Here is a 6615-nt window from a genome sequence, read left to right on the forward strand (position 1 = left end):
ACTGGACATTCGCAAGAATCTTGTTTTCGGATCTTTGTTGAGTAAGAATGAGTTTAGGCTAGTATTTGAGAGTGATAAATTTATACTTACTAAAAATGGGATATATGTAGGAAAAGGTTATATGTCTGATGGCTTTTTCAAGTTAAATGTAATAACCGTTGTACACTCAGTTATTAATAATACTACATCTTCTTTTTACTTGCTTGAGTTTTCAAATTTATGGCATGGTAGACTAGGACATGTTAATTATGGATCTTTGCGTAGATTAATTAATATGGAATGTTTACCTAAATTTGACATTGATTCAAATCATAAATGTGAAATTTGTGTTGAGGCAAAATTATCTAAAACTCATTTTCATTCAATTGAAAGAAGTACGGAACCACTTGAATTAATTCATAGTGACATTTGTGATTTTAAATCAATTCAAACTAGAGGTGGGAAAAAGTATGTAATCACTTTTATAGATGACTATACTAGATATAGTTATGTTTATTTAATTCGAACCAAGGATGAAGCTTTGAAAACTTTCATTCAATATAAGAATGAAGTTGAAAATCAACTTGGTAAGAAAATCAAGAAACTTAGAAGTGATAAAGGTGGTGAATATGAATCACCTTTTGATGAATTTTATAAAGAACATAGAATAATTTATCAAACCGCCGCTCCTTACTCACCTCAGCAAAATGGAATTGCTGAAAGGAAAAATAAGACTTCAAAAGAAATGATGAATGCCATGTTAATCAGTTCTGGATTACCTCAGAACTTGTGGGGGGAAGCAATACTTTCTGCTAATTATATTTTAAATAAAGTACCCCGAAAGAAAATAAATCAAACACCTTATGAATTGTGGTATGGAAGAATACCATCCTACAAATACTTAAAAGTGTGGGGGTGTTTGGCTAAAGTGGCTATTCCTAGTCCTAAAAAGACTAAGATAGGTCCTAAGACCATTGATTGCATTTTCATTGGTTATGCTAAGAATAGTAGTGCATATCGGTTTTTGATTCATAAATCAGAACATACCGAAATGCATGTAAATACTATTATTGAGTCAAGGAATGCATCATTCTTTGAACATGTATTTCCAAATAAGACTGGACAGGAAACTAGTAACAATAAAAGATCTCGTGATGCTATTACTAGTCAGGATCAAGAAAATGATCAAGAACAAGAGTTATATCAAAATGAGAAAGAGGAACCTAGGCGTAGTAAACGTGCTAGAACCTTAAAATCTTTTTGTCTAGATTTCCTAACATTTTTGTTAGAAAATGAGCCTTTAACTTTTAAAGAGGCTATGTCCAGTCTTGAAGTTCCTTTATGGAAAGAAACTGTTAACAGTGAAGCTGAATTCATCTTGCAAAATCACACTTGGGAATTGGTGGATTTGCCATCAGGTTGTAAACCTCTTGGGTACAAGTGGATTTTTCAGAAGAAAATTGAAAGCGGATGAATCAATTGACAAATACAAAGCAAGACTTGTGGTCAAAGGATTTAGATAAAAAGAAGGTCTTGATTACTTTGACACATACTCACCGGTTACTAGAATAACATCCATTAGAATGTTAATTGCCATTGCATCTCATACAATCTAGAAATTCATCAAATGGATGTGAAAACCGCTTTCTTAAATGGTGAGTTAAATGAAAAAATTTACATGGAACAACCAGAAGGTTTTTCTGTTCCAGGAAAGAAAAGAAAGTGTGTAGATTGGTTAAATCATTATATGATTTAAAACAAGCGCCAAAGCAATGTCATGAGAAATTTGACAAGGCAATCACTACAAAAAAAAGTGTTTTTTGCGACGGCAAAACGCCGTCGCAAATGGTCCCGCGCGCCGTCTCTAATATTTTTTGCGACGGTAATTTTGCTTTTTGCGACGGCAGGTGGGGGTCGCGACAAAGGGGTTGCAAAAGGGTTTTAGCGACGGTAAGTGCCGTCGCCATTGTTTTTTGCGACGGGAGTCTGCCTTTTTTGCGACGGCAATGTTCTGTCGCCAATAATGGAAGAAAATCTACGTTTTTGCGACGGCACAGTATTTCCGTCGCTAAACAAGGTCTTTTGAGACGGCAAGAATGCCGTCGCTAAAAGTGTCGTAGCTGAAACTATTGCCGACGGCAGCCTGAGCCGTCGCTAAAGGTTTTATTTTAAATTACATTGCATAGCATTTGCGACAGTATGTCTGCCGTCGCAAAAGACTCCTAAAACTTTTTTGCGACGGGATATTAAGCCGTCTCAAAAAAAAAAAAAAAAAAAAACTGTTTCGAAATTATTTAAAAAATTAAAATAACCTGTATTAAATGAAAAATAACTATAAAAAAATCCAAAAATTACATAATAATATAAATACATACATAAACAAAAGTTGACAAATAATGAAAATTTATAATGTTGTTCCATTCATAACAATACAGAAATAAAAATTCATAAAAACAAAAATTATGCCACTACATAATGTCGCATACTACATACATAATATTATTCACAAATTTAAATAACATAAATCAAAATCAAAACCAAAAGTTTTCGTCTTGATTCTTTCGTGGGTTACAAAAATAAAAGTTGGTCACAATCTTTATACGCCCGCATTCCACAAGAAGCAACTGCTACTCAGGAAATATCTGAAAAAAACAAGATAAAAATAATTAATAACCATATAATGGTGTTAATATTTTAATTACCGAAAAATATAAAAAAAAAATTGACTACTATATAATTAGAAAGATAGTTTAGTAAATAATTTTGACTAGACCGAAATCCGGCTCTAACTCCCAAATCGGGAACCCGATTCGAGCCCCGTCTTCTCCCACAAGTCTCTCGTGCCTGGGCGGTCACGTGTGCCAAGTTTCGTGCTCAACCGACGCCGTTTGGTGATTTTGGGGCGTTAACGCCTCGAATTCAAGTTTCTTAAGGAACTAGTTTGCCTAAAGTGAAATCCGGCTCTAACTCCCAAACCGGGAACCCGATTCGAGCCCCGTCTTCTCCCACAAGTCTCTCGTGCCTAGGCGGTCGCGTGTGCCAAGTTTCATGCTCAACCGACGCCGTTTGGTGATTTTGAGGCGTTAACGCCTCGAATTCAAGTTTCTTAAGGAACTAGTTTGCCTAAAGTGAAATCCGGCTCTAACTCCCAAACCGGGAACCCGATTCGAGCCCCGTCTTCTCCCACAAGTCTCTCGTGCCTAGGCGGTTGCGTGTGCCAAGTTTCGTGCTCAACCGACGCCGTTTGGTGATTTTGGGGCGTTAATGCCTCGAATTCAAGTTTCTTAAGGAACTAGTTTGCCTAAAGTGAAATCCGGCTCTAACTCCCAAACCGGGAACCCGATTTGAGCCCCGTCTTCTCCCACAAGTCTCTCGTGCCTAGGCGGTCGCATGTGCCAAGTTTTGCGAGCCCCGTCTTCTCCCACAAGTCTCTCGTGCCTAGGCGGTCGCGTGTGCCAAGTTTCGTGCTCAACCGACGCCGTTTGGTGATTTTGGGGCGTTAACGCCTCGAATTCAAGTTTCTTAAGAAACTAGTTTGCCTAAAGTGAAATCCGGCTCTAACTCCCAAACCGGGAACCCGATTCGAGCCCCGTCTTCTCCCACAAGTCTCTCGTGCCTAAGCGGTCGCGTGTGCCAAGTTTCGTGCTCAACCGACGCCGTTTGGTGATTTTGGGGCGTTAACGCCTCGAATTCAAGTTTCTTAAGGAACTAGTTTGCCTAAAGTGAAATTCGGCTCTAACTCCCAAACCGGGAAGCCGATTCGAGCCCCGCCTTCTCCCACAAGTCTCTCGTGCCTAGATGGTCGTGTGTGCCAAGTTTCGTACTAAATCCGGCTCTAACTAGTCCCGTCTTCTCCCACAAATCTCTTAACTTAGAACGTAAAGAATGCAAAGATACATTTTAGCTTAGAATGCAAAGATACATTTTATACCTGATCTTCTGGTGGTGGTGTATATGGATTCTCGTCTTCTGCAGATTCCCTAAATGCCCGGTTGCCACTCGATGCATCAGGAACCTATGTTAGTCAATGCATAATGTGTTAATCATATTCAAATTTTATACATAATCTTGAGTGACAATTGAACTATCAAACAATTTCATTTATATGGAACCTGTCTGTTGGGATCTACACTCGCCCCCTGTGACACAAGGGCCATCATCTCAGCTCTCATCTGCTGTAAATGTGTAGAGAACTCTGCTCGTAGCTCCTCCCTCAACTCATCCCTTAGCTCTGCACGAACCTGCTGCGTGATCTGATCAATAGTCGATGGCTGGGGTGTTGACTGTGATGGCCCAGCACCATCTTTATACACCGCTCTCCGAGGCACAATTCTCCCGTACGTGCGACAATATCCATGTCCGTCATGACCTATCAACTCATGGAAAATGGCATTCATAGCCTCCAAAGTCCGACCATCCTCAGTTAGCATAGAGAGTTGACGATTAAACTCATATTGTATTGAATAAGACATACAAGTATATGCCAAATTAAGATGATTGACACACAAAAAATAAACTTTAAATACAATCAAAGGTGTTTGGAAACTACCAAGGTCTGGATAACCTCTGGGTCATCTCCTCTACGTGTCATAAGCCAAATATTCATCTTATCAGTAGACTCCCCCTTACTGGTCATCTACATTTTTTTAGAAATATGAAAATTAGAATCCAAATAATTTGCAAATATACAATGTTTATTTATATACAAAAATAAAACAATAAAATGTAAACCTCATGCCGTATCTGAGAGAAAGTAGTACGCCCTGTGGTATGAGCTATGCCGTGAGCTCGCCGATTTTTAGCGTTCCTACTTGCAATTTTCTAGAACAGGTTCAACAAATGTAAGTATGTAAATATGATTTGTATGTTTACATATCATAAATATAACTTATTTGTATACCTCAGCATTGGAAGTACGCCAATACTCCACAAGTTGTTCCCACTGGCTTGGCACAATGTGCATAGGAACATCATCCTTCAAATTAGGATCAGAACTTCTAGGCTTGAAATACTTCGCCTTAATCTTGTTCTTGTGATCCTTCCATATGCTGTTGCAGTTTTTCATGCAGATTGGCTTGTACTCCTCTGGACATATATTCAAATTGTCCTATAAAACACAATTTCAAAGTTTAAGGCAAAGTATAACACAAATTTGGAAATCGAATTTGTGGAAAAAATTATACTTTTACCTTCACATCCTTCCAGATAGCATCAACAATATCATCAGGCACATTGTTCCAGTCAAGAAAAGTAAGAGGAACAATGTTACCTTTCCACACAATAATGCCAAGTTGAGTAGTTAACTTAGCCACGTTATCCCCTATTGGACAGTAATTTTCATCAAATTGTATGTCCAGCTTTTTACCAGTACCCCACTCTTTAATGCCCTTGGCACATCCTCTACCACGCCTAATCGAGGTTAATGAAGAACTAACATGACCTGCGAGATACAACAACAATAAACAATATGCAATGGTAATAAACAAATGCAAATTTAAATAATGTGAATACAAATCATATCAAATAAACCTGAGGTGGGCTGTGAAGAAGTCGAAGGGTCTGCAAAATACAATGAGAATAAACAAGTTATATATAATGAGCATAAATAAATGTATGTGTAAATAATTTGCATACAAATCAAAGCAAACTTATATACCTGCAGATGGCTCATAAGCTGATGATGATAGCTGCTGTGGTGCCACTGATGGTGGACGCACCGATGGTAGGCGTGGAGGCTGAGTACATGGTAGCTGCTGTGGTGCCACTGATGGTGGTCGATATGGTGGTACTAATGGCCCCTCAGATGGTGGTGGCACTAATGGCCCCTCCGATGGTGGCCGATGTGATGCTTCCTCTGATGGTGGTGCTACTGATGTCCTGTTATGTAGCACATCAGATATCATGCGCCGGGGATGATCAGGCTTCCTCTTCCTTCCCATAATAATCTGCAAGCAATATAACACTAATTGACATTAGAAACATAGACAATGGTTTGTCATCAACTATAATATGACATTAATTGAACTAATACAATTACGAAGACAAAATAAATTAAGAAATTGATGATTAACTACAACCTTGGCCTTAATTGAATTACTAATGTTGATTAAATATCAGCCTATTTGAACATCAACTGTTTCCCCTTCTGCGGCTTCCCTCACCCAACCAACTTCTTCATCACGAAGCATTATATTTTCTTCCAATTGTTGGCTCATGTATGGCTCGATTTGTGGATCAGTCGAACTCATGTCAAATAAACCTCTTTGAGACATCTTCACCACGACTTGCCAGTCTGGTTGTAACGGGTCTGCAACATACCAAACTTGCTCTGCTTGAGACGCCAAGATGAAAGGTTCATTGGTAATTCGCTCATCTCGGTACAACAAATGATTGAAGTTCACCAACGTAAAATTGAAGACATCTTCTTTCTTTCCGTGAATGTTGTCAATCCAATCACACTTAAACAACACATGTTTCTTCTCATTGGAATATCGAATCTCAACAATATCTGTCAATTGTCCATAATAGTACACAGACCCCACACGAGGATTCTTGTCTTTTCGACTAGCATAACTTATGGTATCTGCCTTCAAAGCTACACCACAATTTTGTGTGGCTCGACGATCATCCATGGCC

Source organism: Camellia sinensis, chromosome 5 (assembly GCF_055761805.1).
Source record: "Camellia sinensis isolate YWXY chromosome 5, ASM5576180v1, whole genome shotgun sequence".
Taxonomy (NCBI): Eukaryota; Viridiplantae; Streptophyta; class Magnoliopsida; order Ericales; family Theaceae; genus Camellia; species Camellia sinensis.